We start from the raw sequence: 21,564 nt of genomic DNA, 5'->3' as shown, positions 1-21,564 counted from the left end.
TTCGCGGGTGTTCGCGAGTCCGCGATTTCGGGAGTGTTCGCGAGTCCGCCATTTCGGGATTGTTCTCGAGTCCGCGATTTCGGGAGTGTTCGCGAGTCCGCGATTTCGCGAGTGTTCGCGAGTCCGCGATTTCGCGAGTCCGCGATTTCGCGAGTGTTCGCGAGTCCGCGATTTCGGGAGTGTTCGCGAGTCCGCGATTTCGGGAGTGTACGCGAGTCGGCGAGTCCGCGATTTCGCGAGTCCGCGATTTCGGGAGTGTTCGCGAGTCCGCGATTTCGCGATTGTTCGCGAGTCCGCGATTTCGGGAGTGTTCGCGAGTCCGCGATTTCGGGATTGTTCTCGAGTCCGCGATTTCGGGAGTGTTCGCGAGTCCGCGATTTCGCGAGTGTTCGCGAGTCCGCGATTTCGCGAGTGTTCGCGAGTCCGCGATTTCGGGAGTGTTCGCGAGTCCGCGATTTCGGGAGTGTACGCGAGTCGGCGAGTCCGCGATTTCGCGAGTCCGCGATTTCGGGAGTGTTCGCGAGTCCGCGATTTCGCGATTGTTCGCGAGTCCGCGATTTCGCGAGTCCGCGATTTCGCGAGTGTTCGCGAGTACGCGATTTCGTGAGTGTTCGCGAGTCCGCGATTTCACGAGTGTTCGGGAGTGTTCGCGAGTCCGCGATTTCGGGAGTGTACGCGAGTCGGCGAGTCCGCGATTTCGCGAGTCCGCGATTTTGCGAGTGTTCGCGAGTCCGCGATTTCGCGGGTGTTCGCGAGTCCGCGATTTCGCGGGTGTTCGCGAGTCCGCGATTTCGGGAATGTTCGCGAGTCCACGATTTCGCGAGTGTTCGCGAGTCCGCGATTTCGGGAGTCTTCGCGAGTCCGCAATTTTGCGAGTGTTTGCGAGTACGGGAGTCCGCGATTTCGCGAGTCCGCGATATAGGGAGTGTTCGCGAGTCCGCGATTTCGCGAGTGTTCGCGAGTCCGCGATTTTGCGGGTGTTCGCGAGTCCGTGATTTCGCGAGTGTTCGCGAGTCCGCGATTTCGCGATTTCGCGGGTGTTCGCGACCACGATTTCGCGGGTGTTCGCGAGTCCGCGATTTCGCGGGTGTTCGCGAGTCCGCGATTTCGGGAGTGTTCGCGAGTCCGTGATTTCGCGAGTGTTCGCGAGTCCGCGATTTCGCGGGTGTTCGCGACCACGATTTCGCGGGTGTTCGCGAGTCCGCGATTTCGCGGGTGTTTGCGAGTCCGCGATTTCGGGAATGTTCGCGAGTCCACGATTTCGCGAGTGTTCGCGAGTCCGCGATTTCGGGAATCTTCGAAAGTCCGCAATTTTGCGAGTGTTTGCGAGTACGCGAGTCCGCGATTTCGCGAGTCCGCGATATAGGGAGTGTTCGCGAGTCCCCGATTTCGCGAGTGTTCGCGAGTCCGCGATTTTGCGAGTGTTCGCGAGTCCGCGATTTCGGGAATCTTCGAAAGTCCGCAATTTTGCGAGTGTTTGCGAGTACGCGAGTCCGCGATTTCGCGAGTCCGCGATATAGGGAGTGTTCGCGAGTCCCCGATTTCGCGAGTGTTCGCGAGTCCGCGATTTTGCGGGTGTTCGCGAGTCCGCGATTTCGCGAGTGTTCGCGAGTCCGCGATTTCGCGAGTCCGCGATTTCGGGAGTGTTCACATGTCCGCTATTTCGCGGGTGTTCGCGAGTCCGCGATTTCGGGAGTGTTCGCGAGTCCGCGATTTCGCGAGTCCGTGATTTCGGGAGTGTTCGCGAGTCCGCGATTTCGCGGGTGTTCGCGAGTCCGCGATTTCGGGAGTGTTCGCGAGTCCGCGATTTCGCGAGTCCGCAATTTCGGGAGTGTTCGCGAGTACGCGATTTCGCGAGTCCGTGATTTCGGGAGTGTTCGCGAGTCCGCGATTTCGCGGGTGTTCGCGAGTCCGCGATTTCGGGAGTGTTCGCGAGTCCGCCATTTCGGGATTGTTCTCGAGTCCGCGATTTCGGGAGTGTTCGCGAGTCATCGATTTCGCGAGTGTTCGCGAGTCCGCGATTTCGCGAGTCCGCGATTTCGCGAGTGTTCGCGAGTCCGCGATTTCGGGAGTGTTCGCGAGTCCGCGATTTCGGGAGTGTACGCGAGTCGGCGATTCCGCGATTTCGCGAGTCCGCGATTTCGGGAGTGTTCGCGAGTCCGCGATTTCGCGATTGTTCGCGAGTCCGCGATTTCGGGAGTGTTCGTGAGTCCGCGATTTCGCGAGTGTTCGCGAGTCCGCGATTTCGGGAGTGTTCGCGAGTCCGCGATTTCGCGAGTCCGTGATTTCGGGAGTGTTCGCGAGTCCGCGATTTCGCGGGTGTTCGCGAGTCCGCGATTTCGGGAGTGTTCGCGAGTCCGCGATTTCGGGAGTGTTCGCGAGTCCGCGATTTCGCGAGTCCGCAATTTCGGGAGTGCTCGCGAGTCCGCGATTTCGCGAGTCTGTGATTTCGGGAGTGTTCGCGAGTCCGCGATTTCGCGGGTGTTCGCGAGTCCGCGATTTCGGGAGTGTTCGCGAGTCCGCGATTTCGCGAGTCCGTGATTTCGGGAGTGTTCGCGAGTCCGCGATTTCGCGGGTGTTCGCGAGTCCGCGATTTCGGGAGTATTCGCGAGTCCGCGATTTCGCGAGTCCGCAATTTCGGGAGTGCTCGCGAGTCCGCGATTTCGCGAGTCTGTGATTTCGGGAGTTTTCGCGAGTCCGCGATTTCGCGGGTGTTCGCGAGTCCGCGATTTCGGGAGTGTTCGCGAGTCCGCGATTTCGGGATTGTTCTCGAGTCCGCGATTTCGGGAGTGTTCGCGAGTCCGCGATTTCGGGAGTGTTCGCGAGTCCGCGATTTTGCGAGAACGCGATTTCGCGGGTGTTCGCGAGTCCGCGATTTCGGGAGTGTACGCGGGTCGGCGAGTCCGCGATTTCGCGAGTCCGCGATTTCGGGAGTGTTCGCGAGTCCGCGATTTCGCGATTGTTCGCGAGTCCGCGATTTCGGGAGTGTTCGCGAGTCCGCGATTTCGCGGGTGTTCGCGAGTCCGCGATTTCGGGAGTGTTCCCGACTCCGCGATTTCGCGAGTCCGTGATTTCGAGAGTGTTCGCGAGTCCGCGATTTCGCGGGTGTTCGCGAGTCCGCGATTTCGGGAGTGTTCGCGAGTCCGCGATTTCGCGAGTCCGCAATTTCGGGAGTGTTCGCGAGTCCGCGATTTCGCGAGTCCGCGATTTCGGGATTGTTCTCGAGTCCGCGTTTTCGGGAGTGTTCGCGAGTCCGCGATTTCGGGATTGTTCTCGAGTCCGCGATTTCGGGAGTGTTCGCGAGTCCGCGATTTCGCGAGTGTTCGCGAGTCCGCGATTTCGCGAGTCCGCGTTTTCGCGAGTGTTCGCGAGTCCACGATTTCGCGAGTGTTCGCGAGTCCACGATTTCGCGGGTGTTCGCGAGTCCGCGACTTCTCGGGTGTTCGCGAGTCCGCGATTTCGGGAATGTTCGCGAGTCCACTATTTCGCGAGTGTTCGCGAGTCCGCGATTTCGGGAGTCTTCGCGAGTCCGCAATTTTGCGAGTGTTTGCGAGTACGCGAGTCCGCGATTTCGCGAGTCCGCGATATAGGGAGTGTTCGCGAGTCCGCGATTTCGCGAGTGTTCGCGAGTCCGCGATTTTGCGGGTGTTCGCGAGTCCGCGATTTTGCGAGTGTTCGCGAGTCCGCGATTTCGCGGGTGTTCGCGAGTCCGCGATTTCGGCAGTGTTCGCGAGTCCGCGATTTCGCGAGTCCGCGATTTCGCGAGTGTTCGCGAGTACGCGATTTCGTGAGTGTTCGCGAGTCCGCGATTTCACGAGTGTTCGCGAGTCCGCAATTTCGGGAGTTTTCGCGAGTCGGCGAGTCCGCGAATTCGCGAGTCCGCGATTTCGGGAGTGTTCGCGAGTCCGCGATTTCGCGATTGTTCGCGAGTCCGCGATTTCGGGAGTGTTCGCGAGTCCACGATTTCGCGAGTGTTCGCGAGTCCGCGATTTCGCGAGTGTTCACAAGTCCGCTTTTTCGCGGGTGTTCGCGAGTCCGCGATTTCGGGAGTGTTCGCGAGTCCGCGATTTCGCGAGTCCGCGATTTCGGGAGTGTTCACATGTCCGCTATTTCGCGGGTGTTCGCGAGTCCGCGATTTCGGGAGTGTTCGCGAGTCCGCGATTTCGCGGGTGTTCGCGAGTCCGCGATTTCGGGAGTGTTCGCGAGTCCGCCATTTCGGGATTGTTCTCGAGTCCGCGATTTCGGGAGTGTTCGCGAGTCCGCGATTTCGCGAGTGTTCGCGAGTCCGCGATTTCGCGAGTCCGCGATTTCGCGAGTGTTCGCGAGTCCGCGATTTCGGGAGTGTTCGCGAGTCCGCGATTTCGGGAGTGTACGCGAGTCGGCGAGTCCGCGATTTCGCGAGTCCGCGATTTCGGGAGTGTTCGCGAGTCCGCGATTTCGCGATTGTTCGCGAGTCCGCGATTTCGGGATTGTTCTCGAGTCCGCGATTTCGGGAGTGTTCGCGAGTCCGCGATTTCGCGAGTGTTCGCGAGTCCGCGATTTCGCGAGTCCGCGATTTCGGGACTGTTCGCGAGTCCGCGTTTTCGCGAGTGTTCGCGAGTCCACGATTTCGCGGGTGTTCGCGAGTCCGCGATTTCGCGGGTGTTCGCGAGTCCGCGATTTCGGGAATGTTCGCGAGTCCACGATTTCGCGAGTGTTCGCGAGTCCGCGATTTCGGGAGTCTTCGCGAGTCCGCAATTTCGCGAGTCCGCAATTTCGGGAGTGCTCGCGAGTCCGCGATTTCGCGAGTCTGTGATTTCGGGAGTGTTCGCGAGTCCGCGATTTCGCGGGTGTTCGCGAGTCCGCGATTTCGGGAGTGTTCGCGAGTCCGCGATTTCGCGAGTCCCTGATTTCGGGAGTGTTCGCGAGTCCGCGATTTCGCGGGTGTTCGCGAGTCCGCGATTTCGGGAGTGTTCGCGAGTCCGCGATTTCGCGAGTCCGCAATTTCGGGAGTGCTCGCGAGTCCGCGATTTCGCGAGTCTGTGATTTCGGGAGTTTTCGCGAGTCCGCGATTTCGCGGGTGTTCGCGAGTCCGCGATTTCGGGAGTGTTCGCGAGTCCGCGATTTCGGGATTGTTCTCGAGTCCGCGATTTCGGGAGTGTTCGCGAGTCCGCGATTTCTTGAGTGTTCGCGAGTCCGCGATTTCGCGGGTGTTCGCGAGTCCGCGATTTCGGGAGTGTTCGCGAGTCCGCGATTTTGCGAGAACGCGATTTCGCGGGTGTTCGCGAGTCCGCGATTTCGGGAGTGTACGCGAGTCGGCGAGTCCGCGATTTCGCGAGTCCGCGATTTCGGGAGTGTTCGCGAGTCCGCGATTTCGCGATTGTTCGCGAGTCCGCGATTTCGGGAGTGTTCGCGAGTCCGCGATTTCGCGGGTGTTCGCGAGTCCGCGATTTCGGGAGTGTTCGCGACTCCGCGATTTCGCGAGTCCGTGATTTCGGGAGTGTTCGCGAGTCCGCGATTTCGCGGGTGTTCGCGAGTCCGCGATTTCGGGAGTGTTCGCGAGTCCGCGATTTCGCGAGTCCGCAATTTCGGGAGTGTTCGCGAGTCCGCGATTTCGCGAGTCCGTGATTTCGGGAGTTTTCGCGATTCCGCGATTTCGGGATTGTTCTCGAGTCCGCGATTTCGGGAGTGTTCGCGAGTCCGCGATTTCGGGATTGTTCTCGAGTCCGCGATTTCGGGAGTGTTCGCGAGTCCGCGATTTCGCGAGTGTTCGCGAGTCCGCGATTTCGCGAGTCCGCGTTTTCGCGAGTGTTCGCGAGTCCACGATTTCGCGAGTGTTCGCGAGTCCACGATTTCGCGGGTGTTCGCGAGTCCGCGATTTCTCGGGTGTTCGCGAGTCCGCGATTTCGGGAATGTTCGCGAGTCCACGATTGCGCGAGTGTTCGCGAGTCCGCGATTTCGGGAGTCTTCGCGAGTCCGCAATTTTGCGAGTGTTTGCGAGTACGCGAGTCCGCGATTTCGCGAGTCCGCGATATAGGGAGTGTTCGCGAGTCCGCGATTTCGCGAGTGTTCGCGAGTCCGCGATTTTGCGGGTGTTCGCGAGTCCGCGATTTTGCGAGTGTTCGCGAGTCCGCGATTTCGCGGGTGTTCGCGAGTCCGCGATTTCGGCAGTGTTCGCGAGTCCGCGATTTCGCGAGTCCGCGATTTCGCGAGTGTTCGCGAGTACGCGATTTCGTGAGTGTTCGCGAGTCCGCGATTTCACGAGTGTTCGCGAGTCCGCAATTTCGGGAGTTTTCGCGAGTCGGCGAGTCCGCGAATTCGCGAGTCCGCGATTTCGGGAGTGTTCGCGAGTCCGCGATTTCGCGATTGTTCGCAGTTCCGCGATTTCGGGAGTGTTCGCGAGTCCACGATTTCGCGAGTGTTCGCGAGTCCGCGATTTCGCGAGTGTTCACAAGTCCGCTTTTTCGCGGGTGTTCGCGAGTCCGCGATTTCGGGAGTGTTCGCGAGTCCGCGATTTCGCGAGTCCGTGATTTCGGGAGTGTTCGCGAGTCCGCGATTTCGCGGGTGTTCGCGAGTCCGCGATTTCGGGAGTGTTCGCGAGTCCGCCATTTCGGGATTGTTCTCGAGTCCGCGATTTCGGGAGTGTTCGCGAGTCCGCGATTTCGCGAGTGTTCGCGAGTCCGCGATTTCGCGAGTCCGCGATTTCGCGAGTGTTCGCGAGTCCGCGATTTCGGGAGTGTTCGCGAGTCCGCGATTTCGGGAGTGTTCGCGAGTCCGCGATTTCGGGATTGTTCTCGAGTCCGCGATTTCGGGAGTGTTCGCGAGTCCGCGATTTCTTGAGTGTTCGCGAGTCCGCGATTTCGCGATTGTTCGCGAGTCCGCGATTTCGGGAGTGTTCGCGAGTCCGCGATTTCGCGGGTGTTCGCGAGTCCGCGATTTCGGGAGTGTTCGCGACTCCGCGATTTCGCGAGTCCGTGATTTCGGGAGTGTTCGCGAGTCCGCGATTTCGCGGGTGTTCGCGAGTCCGCGATTTCGGGAGTGTTCGCGAGTCCGCGATTTCGCGAGTCCGCAATTTCGGGAGTGTTCGCGAGTCCGCGATTTCGCGAGTCCGTGATTTCGGGAGTTTTCGCGATTCCGCGATTTCGGGATTGTTCTCGAGTCCGCGATTTCGGGAGTGTTCGCGAGTCCGCGATTTCGGGATTGTTCTCGAGTCCGCGATTTCGGGAGTGTTCGCGAGTCCGCGATTTCGCGAGTGTTCGCGAGTCCGCGATTTCGCGAGTCCGCGTTTTCGCGAGAGTTCGCGAGTCCACGATTTCGCGAGTGTTCGCGAGTCCACGATTTCGCGGGTGTTCGCGAGTCCGCGATTTCTCGGGTGTTCGCGAGTCCGCGATTTCGGGAATGTTCGCGAGTCCACGATTTCGCGAGTGTTCGCGAGTCCGCGATTTCGGGAGTCTTCGCGAGTCCGCAATTTTGCGAGTGTTTGCGAGTACGCGAGTCCGCGATTTCGCGAGTCCGCGATATAGGGAGTGTTCGCGAGTCCGCGATTTCGCGAGTGTTCGCGAGTCCGCGATTTTGCGGGTGTTCGCGAGTCCGCGATTTTGCGAGTGTTCGCGAGTCCGCGATTTCGCGGGTGTTCGCGAGTCCGCGATTTCGGCAGTGTTCGCGAGTCCGCGATTTCGCGAGTCCGCGATTTCGCGAGTGTTCGCGAGTACGCGATTTCGTGAGTGTTCGCGAGTCCGCGATTTCACGAGTATTCGCGAGTCGGCGAGTCCGCGAATTCGCGAGTCCGCGATTTCGGGAGTGTTCGCGAGTCCGCGATTTCGCGATTGTTCGCAGTTCCGCGATTTCGGGAGTGTTCGCGAGTCCACGATTTCGCGAGTGTTCGCGAGACCGCGATTTCGCGAGTGTTCACAAGTCCGCTTTTTCGCGGGTGTTCGCGAGTCCGCGATTTCGGGAGTGTTCGCGAGTCCGCGATTTCGCGAGTCCGTGATTTCGGGAGTGTTCGCGAGTCCGCGATTTCGCGGGTGTTCGCGAGTCCGCGATTTCGGGAGTGTTCGCGAGTCCGCCATTTCGGGATTGTTCTCGAGTCCGCGATTTCGGGAGTGTTCGCGAGTCCGCGATTTCGCGAGTGTTCGCGAGTCCGCGATTTCGCGAGTCCGCGATTTCGCGAGTGTTCGCGAGTCCGCGATTTCGGGAGTGTTCGCGAGTCCGCGATTTCGGGAGTGTACGCGAGTCGGCGAGTCCGCGATTTCGCGAGTCCGCGATTTCGGGAGTGTTCGCGAGTCCGCGATTTCGCGATTGTTCGCGAGTCCGCGATTTCGGGAGTGTTCGCGAGTCCGCGATTTCGGGATTGTTCTCGAGTCCGCGATTTCGGGAGTGTTCGCGAGTCCGCGATTTCGCGAGTGTTCGCGAGTCCGCGATTTCGCGAGTGTTCGCGAGTCCGCGATTTCGGGAGTGTTCGCGAGTCCGCGATTTCGGGAGTGTACGCGAGTCGGCGAGTCCGCGATTTCGCGAGTCCGCGATTTCGGGAGTGTTCGCGAGTCCGCGATTTCGCGATTGTTCGCGAGTCCGCGATTTCGCGAGTCCGCGATTTCGCGAGCGTTCGCGAGTACGCGATTTCGTGAGTGTTCGCGAGTCCGCGATTTCACGAGTGTTCGGGAGTGTTCGCGAGTCCGCGATTTCGGGAGTGTACGCGAGTCGGCGAGTCCGCGATTTCGCGAGTCCGCGATTTTGCGAGTGTTCGCGAGTCCGCGATTTCGCGGGTGTTCGCGAGTCCGCGATTTCGCGGGTGTTCGCGAGTCCGCGATTTCGGGAATGTTCGCGAGTCCACGATTTCGCGAGTGTTCGCGAGTCCGCGATTTCGGGAGTCTTCGCGAGTCCGCAATTTTGCGAGTGTTTGCGAGTACGGGAGTCCGCGATTTCGCGAGTCCGCGATATAGGGAGTGTTCGCGAGTCCGCGATTTCGCGAGTGTTCGCGAGTCCGCGATTTTGCGGGTGTTCGCGAGTCCGTGATTTCGCGAGTGTTCGCGAGTCCGCGATTTCGCGATTTCGCGGGTGTTCGCGACCACGATTTCGCGGGTGTTCGCGAGTCCGCGATTTCGCGGGTGTTCGCGAGTCCGCGATTTCGGGAGTGTTCGCGAGTCCGTGATTTCGCGAGTGTTCGCGAGTCCGCGATTTCGCGGGTGTTCGCGACCACGATTTCGCGGGTGTTCGCGAGTCCGCGATTTCGCGGGTGTTTGCGAGTCCGCGATTTCGGGAATGTTCGCGAGTCCACGATTTCGCGAGTGTTCGCGAGTCCGCGATTTCGGGAATCTTCGAAAGTCCGCAATTTTGCGAGTGTTTGCGAGTACGCGAGTCCGCGATTTCGCGAGTCCGCGATATAGGGAGTGTTCGCGAGTCCCCGATTTCGCGAGTGTTCGCGAGTCCGCGATTTTGCGAGTGTTCGCGAGTCCGCGATTTCGGGAATCTTCGAAAGTCCGCAATTTTGCGAGTGTTTGCGAGTACGCGAGTCCGCGATTTCGCGAGTCCGCGATATAGGGAGTGTTCGCGAGTCCCCGATTTCGCGAGTGTTCGCGAGTCCGCGATTTTGCGGGTGTTCGCGAGTCCGCGATTTCGCGAGTGTTCGCGAGTCCGCGATTTCGCGAGTCCGCGATTTCGGGAGTGTTCACATGTCCGCTATTTCGCGGGTGTTCGCGAGTCCGCGATTTCGGGAGTGTTCGCGAGTCCGCGATTTCGCGAGTCCGTGATTTCGGGAGTGTTCGCGAGTCCGCGATTTCGCGGGTGTTCGCGAGTCCGCGATTTCGGGAGTGTTCGCGAGTCCGCGATTTCGCGAGTCCGCAATTTCGGGAGTGTTCGCGAGTACGCGATTTCGCGAGTCCGTGATTTCGGGAGTGTTCGCGAGTCCGCGATTTCGCGGGTGTTCGCGAGTCCGCGATTTCGGGAGTGTTCGCGAGTCCGCCATTTCGGGATTGTTCTCGAGTCCGCGATTTCGGGAGTGTTCGCGAGTCATCGATTTCGCGAGTGTTCGCGAGTCCGCGATTTCGCGAGTCCGCGATTTCGCGAGTGTTCGCGAGTCCGCGATTTCGGGAGTGTTCGCGAGTCCGCGATTTCGGGAGTGTACGCGAGTCGGCGATTCCGCGATTTCGCGAGTCCGCGATTTCGGGAGTGTTCGCGAGTCCGCGATTTCGCGATTGTTCGCGAGTCCGCGATTTCGGGAGTGTTCGTGAGTCCGCGATTTCGCGAGTGTTCGCGAGTCCGCGATTTCGGGAGTGTTCGCGAGTCCGCGATTTCGCGAGTCCGTGATTTCGGGAGTGTTCGCGAGTCCGCGATTTCGCGGGTTTTCGCGAGTCCGCGATTTCGGGAGTGTTCGCGAGTCCGCGATTTCGGGAGTGTTCGCGAGTCCGCGATTTCGCGAGTCCGCAATTTCGGGAGTGCTCGCGAGTCCGCGATTTCGCGAGTCTGTGATTTCGGGAGTGTTCGCGAGTCCGCGATTTCGCGGGTGTTCGCGAGTCCGCGATTTCGGGAGTGTTCGCGAGTCCGCGATTTCGCGAGTCCGTGATTTCGGGAGTGTTCGCGAGTCCGCGATTTCGCGGGTGTTCGCGAGTCCGCGATTTCGGGAGTATTCGCGAGTCCGCGATTTCGCGAGTCCGCAATTTCGGGAGTGCTCGCGAGTCCGCGATTTCGCGAGTCTGTGATTTCGGGAGTTTTCGCGAGTCCGCGATTTCGCGGGTGTTCGCGAGTCCGCGATTTCGGGAGTGTTCGCGAGTCCGCGATTTCGGGATTGTTCTCGAGTCCGCGATTTCGGGAGTGTTCGCGAGTCCGCGATTTCGGGAGTGTTCGCGAGTCCGCGATTTTGCGAGAACGCGATTTCGCGGGTGTTCGCGAGTCCGCGATTTCGGGAGTGTACGCGGGTCGGCGAGTCCGCGATTTCGCGAGTCCGCGATTTCGGGAGTGTTCGCGAGTCCGCGATTTCGCGATTGTTCGCGAGTCCGCGATTTCGGGAGTGTTCGCGAGTCCGCGATTTCGCGGGTGTTCGCGAGTCCGCGATTTCGGGAGTGTTCCCGACTCCGCGATTTCGCGAGTCCGTGATTTCGAGAGTGTTCGCGAGTCCGCGATTTCGCGGGTGTTCGCGAGTCCGCGATTTCGGGAGTGTTCGCGAGTCCGCGATTTCGCGAGTCCGCAATTTCGGGAGTGTTCGCGAGTCCGCGATTTCGCGAGTCCGCGATTTCGGGATTGTTCTCGAGTCCGCGTTTTCGGGAGTGTTCGCGAGTCCGCGATTTCGGGATTGTTCTCGAGTCCGCGATTTCGGGAGTGTTCGCGAGTCCGCGATTTCGCGAGTGTTCGCGAGTCCGCGATTTCGCGAGTCCGCGTTTTCGCGAGTGTTCGCGAGTCCACGATTTCGCGAGTGTTCGCGAGTCCACGATTTCGCGGGTGTTCGCGAGTCCGCGACTTCTCGGGTGTTCGCGAGTCCGCGATTTCGGGAATGTTCGCGAGTCCACTATTTCGCGAGTGTTCGCGAGTCCGCGATTTCGGGAGTCTTCGCGAGTCCGCAATTTTGCGAGTGTTTGCGAGTACGCGAGTCCGCGATTTCGCGAGTCCGCGATATAGGGAGTGTTCGCGAGTCCGCGATTTCGCGAGTGTTCGCGAGTCCGCGATTTTGCGGGTGTTCGCGAGTCCGCGATTTTGCGAGTGTTCGCGAGTCCGCGATTTCGCGGGTGTTCGCGAGTCCGCGATTTCGGCAGTGTTCGCGAGTCCGCGATTTCGCGAGTCCGCGATTTCGCGAGTGTTCGCGAGTACGCGATTTCGTGAGTGTTCGCGAGTCCGCGATTTCACGAGTGTTCGCGAGTCCGCAATTTCGGGAGTTTTCGCGAGTCGGCGAGTCCGCGAATTCGCGAGTCCATGATTTCGGGAGTGTTCGCGAGTCCGCGATTTCGCGATTGTTCGCGAGTCCGCGATTTCGGGAGTGTTCGCGAGTCCACGATTTCGCGAGTGTTCGCGAGTCCGCGATTTCGCGAGTGTTCACAAGTCCGCTTTTTCGCGGGTGTTCGCGAGTCCGCGATTTCGGGAGTGTTCGCGAGTCCGCGATTTCGCGAGTCCGCGATTTCGGGAGTGTTCACATGTCCGCTATTTCGCGGGTGTTCGCGAGTCCGCGATTTCGGGAGTGTTCGCGAGTCCGCGATTTCGCGGGTGTTCGCGAGTCCGCGATTTCGGGAGTGTTCGCGAGTCCGCCATTTCGGGATTGTTCTCGAGTCCGCGATTTCGGGAGTGTTCGCGAGTCCGCGATTTCGCGAGTGTTCGCGAGTCCGCGATTTCGCGAGTCCGCGATTTCGCGAGTGTTCGCGAGTCCGCGATTTCGGGAGTGTTCGCGAGTCCGCGATTTCGGGAGTGTACGCGAGTCGGCGAGTCCGCGATTTCGCGAGTCCGCGATTTCGGGAGTGTTCGCGAGTCCGCGATTTCGCGATTGTTCGCGAGTCCGCGATTTCGGGAGTGTTCGCGAGTCCGCGATTTCGGGATTGTTCTCGAGTCCGCGATTTCGGGAGTGTTCGCGAGTCCGCGATTTCGCGAGTGTTCGCGAGTCCGCGATTTCGCGAGTCCGCGATTTCGGGACTGTTCGCGAGTCCGCGTTTTCGCGAGTGTTCGCGAGTCCACGATTTCGCGGGTGTTCGCGAGTCCGCGATTTCGCGGGTGTTCGCGAGTCCGCGATTTCGGGAATGTTCGCGAGTCCACGATTTCGCGAGTGTTCGCGAGTCCGCGATTTCGGGAGTCTTCGCGAGTCCGCAATTTTGCGAGTGTTTGCGAGTACGGGAGTCCGCGATTTCGCGAGTCCGCGATATAGGGAGTGTTCGCGAGTCCGCGATTTCGCGAGTGTTCGCGAGTCCGCGATTTTGCGGGTGTTCGCGAGTCCGCGATTTCGCGAGTGTTCGCGAGTCCGCGATTTCGCGGGTGTTCGCGAGTCCACGATTTCGCGGGTGTTCGCGAGTCCGCGATTTCGCGGGTGTTCGCGAGTCCGCGATTTCGGGAATGTTCGCGAGTCCACAATTTCGCGAGTGTTCGCGAGTCCGCGATTTCGGGAATCTTCGCGAGTCCGCAATTTTGCGAGTGTTTGCGAGTACGCGAGTCCGCGATTTCGCGAGTCCGCGATATAGGGAGTGTTCGCGAGTCCCCGATTTCGCGAGTGTTCGCGAGTCCGCGATTTTGCGGGTGTTCGCGAGTCCGCGATTTCGCGAGTGTTCGCGAGTCCGCGATTTCGCGAGTCCGCGATTTCGCGAGTGTTCGCGAGTCCGCGATTTCACGAGTGTTCGCGAGTCCGCGATTTCGGGAGTGTTCACATGTCCGCTATTTCGCGGGTGTTCGCGAGTCCGCGATTTCGGGAGTGTTCGCGAGTCCACGATTTCGCGAGTCCGTGATTTCGGGAGTGTTCGCGAGTCCGCGATTTCGGGAGTGTTCGCGAGTCCGCGATTTCGCGAGTCCGCAATTTCGGGAGTGTTCGCGAGTCCGCGATTTCGCGAGTCCGTGATTTCGGGAGTGTTCGCGAGTCCGCGATTTCGCGGGTGTTCGCGAGTCCGCGATTTCGGGAGTGTTCGCGAGTCCGCCATTTCGGGATTGTTCTCGAGTCCGCGATTTCGGGAGTGTTCGCGAGTCATCGATTTCGCGAGTGTTCGCGAGTCCGCGATTTCGCGAGTCCGCGATTTCGCGAGTGTTCGCGAGTCCGCGATTTCGGGAGTGTTCGCGAGTCCGCGATTTCGGGAGTGTACGCGAGTCGGCGATTCCGCGATTTCGCAAGTCCGCGATTTCGGGAGTGTTCGCGAGTCCGCGATTTCGCGAGTGTTCGCGATTCCGCGATTTCCCGAGTGTTCACAAGTCCGCTATTTCGCGGGTGTTCGCGAGTCCGCGATTTCGGGAGTGTTCGCGAGTCCGCGATTTCGCGAGTCCGTGATTTCGGGAGTGTTCGCGAGTCCGCGATTTCGCGGGTGTTCGCGAGTCCGCGATTTCGGGAGTGTTCGCGAGTCCGCGATTTCGCGAGTCCGCAATTTCGGGAGTGCTCGCGAGTCCGCGATTTCGCGAGTCTGTGATTTCGGGAGTTTTCGCGAGTCCGCGATTTCGCGGGTGTTCGCGAGTCCGCGATTTCGGGAGTGTTCGCGAGTCCGCGATTACGGGATTGTTCTCGAGTCCGCGATTTCGGGAGTGTTCGCGAGTCCGCGATTTCGCGAGTGTTCGCGAGTCCGCGATTTCGCGAGTCCGCGATATCGGGACTGTTCGCGAGTCCGCGTTTTCGCGAGTGTTCGCGAGTCCACGATTTCGCGGGTGTTCGCGAGTCCGCGATTTCGCAGGTGTTCGCGAGTCCGCGATTTCGGGAATGTTCGCGAGTCGACAATTTCGCGAGTGTTCGCGAGTCCGCGATTTCGGGAGTCTTCGCGAGTCCGCAATTTTGCGAGTGTTTGCGAGTACGCGAGTCCGCGATTTCGCGAGTCCGCGATATAGGGAGTGTTCGCGAGTCCGCGATTTCGCGAGTGTTCGCGAGTCCGCGATTTTGCGGGTGTTCGCGAGTCCGCGATTTCGCGGGTGTTCGCGAGTCCGCGATTTCGGCAGTGTTCGCGAGTCCGCGATTTCGCGAGTCCGCGATTTCGCGAGTGTTCGCGAGTCCGCGATTTCGTGAGTGTTCGCGAATCCGCGATTTCACAAGTGTTCGCGAGTCCGCGAATTCGGGAGTTTTCGCGAGTCGGCGAGTCCGCGATTTCGCGAGTCCGCGATTTCGGGAGTGTTCGCGAGTCCGCGATTTCGCGAGTCCGCGATTTCGCGAGTGTTCGCGAGTCAGCGATTTCGGGAGTGTTCGCGAGTCCGCGATTTCGGGAGTGTACGCGAGTCGGCGATTCCGCGATTTCGCGAGTCCGCGATTTCGGGAGTGTTCGCGAGTCCGCGATTTCGCGATTGTTCGCGAGTCCGCGATTTCGGGAGTGTTCGTGAGTCCGCGATTTCGCGAGTGTTCGCGAGTCCGCGATTTCGCGAGTGTTCACAAGTCCGCTATTTCGCGGGTGTTCGCGAGTCCGCGATTTCGGGAGTGTTCGCGAGTCCGCGATTTCGCGAGTCCGTGATTTCGGGAGTGTTCGCGAGTCCGCGATTTCGCGGGTGTTCGCGAGTCCGCGATTTCGGGAGTGTTCGCGAGTCCGCGATTTCGGGAGTGTTCGCGAGTCCGCGATTTCGCGAGTCCGCAATTTCGGGAGTTTTCGCGAGTCCGCGATTTCGCGGGTGTTCGCGAGTCCGCGATTTCGGGATTGTTCGCGAGTCCGCGATTTCGGGATTGTTCTCGAGTCCGCGATTTCGGGAGTGTTCGCGAGTCCGCGATTTCGGGAGTGTTCGCGAGTCCGCGATTTTGCGAGAACGCGATTTCGCGGGTGTTCGCGAGTCCGCGATTTCGGGAGTGTACGCGAGTCGGCGAGTCCGCGATTTCGCGAGTCCGCGATTTCGGGAGTGTTCGCGAGTCCGCGATTTCGCGATTGTTCGCGAGTCCGCGATTTCGGGAGTGTTCGCGAGTCCGCGATTTCGCGGGTGTTCGCGAGTCCGCGATTTCGGGAGTGTTCGCGACTCCGCGATTTCGCGAGTCCGTGATTTCGGGAGTGTTCGCGAGTCCGCGATTTCGCGGGTGTTCGCGAGTCCGCGATTTCGGGAGTGTTCGCGAGTCCGCGATTTCGCGAGTCCGCAATTTCGGGAGTGTTCGCGAGTCCGCGATTTCGCGAGTCCGCGATTTCGGGATTGTTCTCGAGTCCGCGATTTCGGGAGTGTTCGCGAGTCCGCGATTTCGGGATTGTTCTCGAGTCCGCGATTTCGGGAGTGTTCGCGAGTCCGCGATTTCGCGAATGTTCGCGAGTCCGCGATTTCGCGAGTCCGCGTTTTCGCCAGTGTTCGCGAGTCCACGATTTCGCGAGTGTTCGCGAGTCCACGATTTCGCGGGTGTTCGCGAGTCCGCGACTTCTCGGGTGTTCGCGAGTCCGCGATTTCGGGAATGTTCGCGAGTCCACGATTTCGCGAGTGTTCGCGAGTCCGCGATTTCGGGAGTCTTCGCGAGTCCGCAATTTTGCGAGTGTTTGCGAGTACGCGAGTCCGCGATTTCGCGAGTCCGCGATATAGGGAGTGTTCGCGAGTCCGCGATTTCGCGAGTGTTCGCGAGTCCGCGATTTTGCGGGTGTTCGCGAGTCCGCGATTTTGCGAGTGTTCGCGAGTCCGCGATTTCGCGGGTGTTCGCGAGTCCGCGATTTCGGCAGTGTTCGCGAGTCCGCGATTTCGCGAATCCGCGATTTCGCGAGTCCGCGATTTCGCGAGTGTTCGCGAGTACGCGATTTCGTGAGTGTTCGCGAGACCGCGATTTCACGAGTGTTCGCGAGTCCGCAATTTCGGGAGTTTTCGCGAGTCGGCGAGTCCGCGAATTCGCTAGTCCGCGATTTCGGGAGTGTTCGCGAGTCCGCGATTTCGCGATTGTTCGCGAGTCCGCGATTTCGGGAGTGTTCGCGATTCCACGATTTCGCGAGTGTTCGCGAGTCCGCGATTTCGCGAGTCCGCGATATAGGGAGTGTTCGCGAGTCCCCGATTTCGCGAGTGTTCGCGAGTCCGCGATTTTGCGGGTGTTCGCGAGTCCGCGATTTCGCGAGTGTTCGCGAGTCCGCGATTTCGCGAGTGTTCGCGAGTCCGCGATTTCGTGAGTGTTCGCGAGTCCGCGATTTCACGAGTGTTCGCGAGTCCGCGATTTCGGGAGTGTTCACATGTCCGCTATTTCGCGGGTGTTCGCGAGTCCGCGATTTCGGGAGTGTTCGCGAGTCCACGATTTCGCGAGTCCGTGATTTCGGGAGTGTTCGCGAGTCCGCGATTTCGCGGGTGTTCGCGAGTCCGCGATTTCGGGAGTGTTCGCGAGTCCGCGATTTCGCGAGTCCGCGATTTCGCGAGTGTTCGCGAGTCCGCGATTTCGGGAGTGTTCGCGAGTCCGCGATTTCGGGAGTGTACGCGAGTCGGCGAGTCCGCGATTTCGCGAGTCCGCGATTTCGGGAGTTTTCGCGAGTCCGCGATTTCGCGATTGTTCGCGAGTCCGCGATTTCGGGAGTGTTCGCGAGTCCGCGATTTCGGGATTGTTCTCGAGGTCGCGATTTCGGGAGTGTTCGCGAGTCCGCGATTTCGCGAGTGTTCGCGAGTCCGCGATTTCGCGAGTCCGCGATTTCGGGACTGTTCGCGAGTCCGCGTCTTCGCGAGTGTTCGCGAGTCCACGATTTCGCGGGTGTTCGCGAGTCGGCGATTTCGCGGGTGTTCGCGAGTCCGCGATTTCGGGAATGTTCGCGAGTCCACGATTTCGCGAGTGTTCGCGAGTCCGCGATTTCGGGAGTCTTCGCGAGTCCGCAATTTTGCGAGTGTTTGCGAGTACGGGAGTCCGCGATTTCGCGAGTCCGCGATATAGGGAGTGTTCGCGAGTCCTCGATTTCGCGAGTGTTCGCGAGTCCGCGATTTTGCCGGTGTTCGCGAGTCCGCGATTTCGCGAGTGTTCGCGAGTCCGCGATTTCGCGGGTGTTCGCCAGTCCACGATTTCGCGGGTGTTCGCGAGTCCGCGATTTCGCGGGTGTTCGCGAGTCCGCGATTTCGGGAATGTTCGCGAGTCCACGATTTCGCGAGTGTTCGCGAGTCCGCGATTTCGGGAATCTTCGCGAGTCCGCAATTTTGCGAGTGTTTGCGAGTACGCGAGTCCGCGATTTCGCGAGTCCGCGATATAGGGAGTGTTCGCGAGTCCCCGATTTCGCGAGTGTTCGCGAGTCCGCGATTTTGCGGGTGTTCGCGAGTCCGCGATTTCGCGAGTGTTCGCGAGTCCGCGATTTCGCGAGTCCGCGATTTCGCGAGTCCGCGATTTCGCGAGTCCGCGATTTCGCGAGTATTCGCGAGTCCGCGATTTCGTGAGTGTTCGCGAGTCCGCGATTTCACGAGTGTTCGCGAGTCCGCGATTTCGGGAGTGTTCACATGTCCGCTACTTCGCGGGTGTTCGCGAGTCCGCGATTTCGTGAGTGTTCGCGAGTCCACGATTTCGCGAGTCCGTGATTTCGGGAGTGTTCGCGAGTCCGCGATTTCGCGGGTGTTCGCGAGTCCGCGATTTCGGGAGTGTTCGCGAGTCCGCGATTTCGCGAGTCCGCAATTTCGGGAGTGTTCGCGAGTCCGCGATTTCGCGAGTCCGTGATTTCGGGAGTGTTCGCGAGTCCGCGATTTCGCGGGTGTTCGCGAGTCCGCGATTTCGGGAGTGTTCGCGAGTCCGCCATTTCGGGATTGTTCTCGAGTCCGCGATTTCGGGAGTGTTCGCGAGTCATCGATTTCGCGAGTGTTCGCGAGTCCGCGATTTCGCGAGTGTTCGCGAGTCCGCGATTTCGGGAGTGTTCGCGAGTCCGCGATTTCGGGAGTTTACGCGAGTCGGCGATTCCGCGATTTCGCAAGTCCGCGGTTTCGGGAGTGTTCGCGAGTCCGCGATTTCGCGAGTGTTCGCGATTCCGCGATTTCCCGAGTGTTCACAAGTCCGCTATTTCGCGGGTGTTCGCGAGTCCGCGATTTCGGGAGTTTTCGCGAGTCCGCGATTTCGCGAGTCCGTGATTTCGGGAGTGTTCGCGAGTCCGCGATTTCGCGGGTGTTCGCGAGTCCGCGATTTCGGGAGTGTTCGCGAGTCCGCGATTTCGCGAGTCCGCAATTTCGGGAATGCTCGCGAGTCCGCGATTTCGCGAGTCTGTGATTTCGGGAGTTTTCGCGAGTCCGCGATTTCGCGGGTGTTCGCGAGTCCGCGATTTCGGGAGTGTTCGCGAGTCCGCGATTACGGGATTGTTCTCGAGTCCGCGATTTCGGGAGTGTTCGCGAGTCCGCGATTTCGCGAGTGTTCGCGAGTCCGCGATTTCGCGAGTCCGCGATATCGGGACTGTTCGCGAGTCCGCGTTTTCGCGAGTGTTCGCGAGTCTACGATTTCGCGGGTGTTCGCGAGTCCGCGATTTCGCAGGTGTTCGCGAGTCCGCGATTTCGGGAATGTTCGCGAGTCGACAATTTCGCGAGTGTTCGCGAGTCCGCGATTTCGGGAGTCTTCGCGAGTCCGCAATTTTGCGAGTGTTTGCGAGTACGCGAGTCCGCGATTTCGCGAGTCCGCGATATAGGGAGTGTTCGCGAGTCCGCGATTTCGCGAGTGTTCGCGAGTCCGCGATTTTGCGGGTGTTCGCGAGTCAGCGATTTCGCGAGTGTTCGCGAGTCCGCGATTTCGCGGGTGTTCGCGAGTCCGCGATTTCGGCAGTGTTCGCGAGTCCGCGATTTCGCGAGTCCGCGATTTCGCGAGTGTTCGCGAGTCCGCGATTTCGGGAGTGTTCGCGAGTCCGCGATTACGGGATTGTTCTCGAGTCCGCGATTTCGGGAGTGTTCGCGAGTCCGCGATTTCGCGAGTGTTCGCGAGTCCGCGATTTCGCGAGTCCGCGATATCGGGACTGTTCGCGAGTCCGCGTTTTCGCGAGTGTTCGCGAGTCTACGATTTCGCGGGTGTTCGCGAGTCCGCGATTTCGCAGGTGTTCGCGAGTCCGCGATTTCGGGAATGTTCGCGAGTCGACAATTTCGCGAGTGTTCGCGAGTCCGCGATTTCGGGAGTCTTCGCGAGTCCGCAATTTTGCGAGTGTTTGCGAGTACGCGAGTCCGCGATTTCGCGAGTCCGCGATATAGGGAGTGTTCGCGAGTCCGCGATTTCGCGAGTGTTCGCGAGTCCGCGATTTTGCGGGTGTTCGCGAGTCAGCGATTTCGCGAGTGTTCGCGAGTCCGCGATTTCGCGGGTGTTCGCGAGTCCGCGATTTCGGAAGTGTTCGCGAGTCCGCGATTTCGCGAGTCCGCGATTTCGCGAGTGTTCGCGAGTCCGCGATTTCGTGAGTCCGCGATTTCGGGAGTGTTCGCGAGTCCGCGATTTCGCGATTGGTCGCGAGTCCGCGATTTCGGGAGTGTTCGCGAGTCCGCGATTTCGCGAGTGTTCGCGAGTCCGCGATTTCGCGAGTGTTCATGAGTCCGCTATTTCGCGGGTGTTCGCGAGTCCGCGATTTCGGGAGTGTTCGCGAGTCCGCGATTTCGGGAGTGTTCGCGAGTCCGCGATTTCGCGAGTCCGTGATTTCAGGAGTGTTCGCGAGTCCGCGAATTCGCGGGTGTTCGCGAGTCCGCGATTTCGGGAGTGTTCGCGAGTCCGCGATTTCGCGAGTCCGCAATTTCGGGAGTGTTCGCGAGTCCGCGATTTCGCGAGTCCGTGATTTCGGGAGTGTTCGCGAGTCCGCGATTTCGCGGGTGTTCGCGAGTCAGCGATTTCGGGAGTGTTCGCGAGTCCGCCATTTCGGGATTGTTCTCGAGTCCGCGATTTCGGGAGTATTCGCGAGTCCGCGATTTCGCGAGTGTTCGCTAGTCCGCGATTTCGCGAGTCCGCGATTTCGCGAGTGTTCGCGAGTCCGCGATTTCGGGAATGTTCGCGAGTCCACGATTTCGCGAGTGTTCGCGAGTCCGCGATTTCGGGAGTCTTCGCGAGTCCGCAATTTTGCGAGTGTTTGCGAGTACGCGAGTCCGCGATTTCGCGAGTCCGCGATATAGGGAGTGTTCGCGAGTCCGCGATTTTGCGAGTGTTTGCGAGTCCGCGATTTTGCGGGTGTTCGCGAGTCCGCGATTTCGCGAGTGTTCGCGAGTCCGCGATTTCGCGAGTCCGCGATATCGGGACTGTTCGCGAGTCCGCGTTTTCGCGAGTGTTCGCGAGTCTACGATTTCGCGGGTGTTCGCGAGTCCGCGATTTCGCAGGTGTTCGCGAGTCCGCGATTTCGGGAATGTTCGCGAGTCGACAATTTCGCGAGTGTTCGCGAGTCCGCGATTTCGGGAGTCTTCGCGAGTCCGCAATTTTGCGAGTGTTTGCGAGTACGCGAGTCCGCGATTTCGCGAGTCCGCGATATAGGGAGTGTTCGCGAGTCCGCGATTTCGCGAGTGTTCGCGAGTCCGCGATTTTGCGGGTGTTCGCGAGTCAGCGATTTCGCGAGTGTTCGCGAGTCCGCGATTTCGCGGGTGTTCGCGAGTCCGCGATTTCGGCAGTGTTGGCGAGTCCGCGATTTCGCGAGTCCGCGATTTCGCGAGTGTTCGCGAGTCCGCGATTTCGTGAGTCCGCGATTTCGGGAGTGTTCGCGAGTCCGCGATTTCGCGATTGGTCGCGAGTCCGCGATTTCGGGAGTGTTCGCGAGTCCGCGATTTCGCGAGTGTTCGCGAGTCCGCGATTTCGCGAGTGTTCATAAGTCCGCTATTTCGCGGGTGTTCGCGAGTCCGCGATTTCGGGAGTGTTCGCGAGTCCGCGATTTCGGGAGTGTTCGCGAGTCCGCGATTTCGCGAGTCCGTGATTTCAGGAGTGTTCGCGAGTCCGCGAATTCGCGGGTGTTCGCGAGTCCGCGATTTCGGGAGTGTTCGCGAGTCCGCGATTTCGCGAGTCCGCAATTTCGGGAGTGTTCGCGAGTCCGCGATTTCGCGAGTCCGTGATTTCGGGAGTGTTCGCGAGTCCGCGATTTCGCGGGTGTTCGCGAGTCAGCGATTTCGGGAGTG

The sequence above is a fragment of the Conger conger genome, chromosome 10 (genome assembly GCF_963514075.1).
Source record: "Conger conger chromosome 10, fConCon1.1, whole genome shotgun sequence".
NCBI classification, from domain to species: Eukaryota; Metazoa; Chordata; class Actinopteri; order Anguilliformes; family Congridae; genus Conger; species Conger conger.
Note: the sequence above shows the minus strand (reverse complement) of the source record.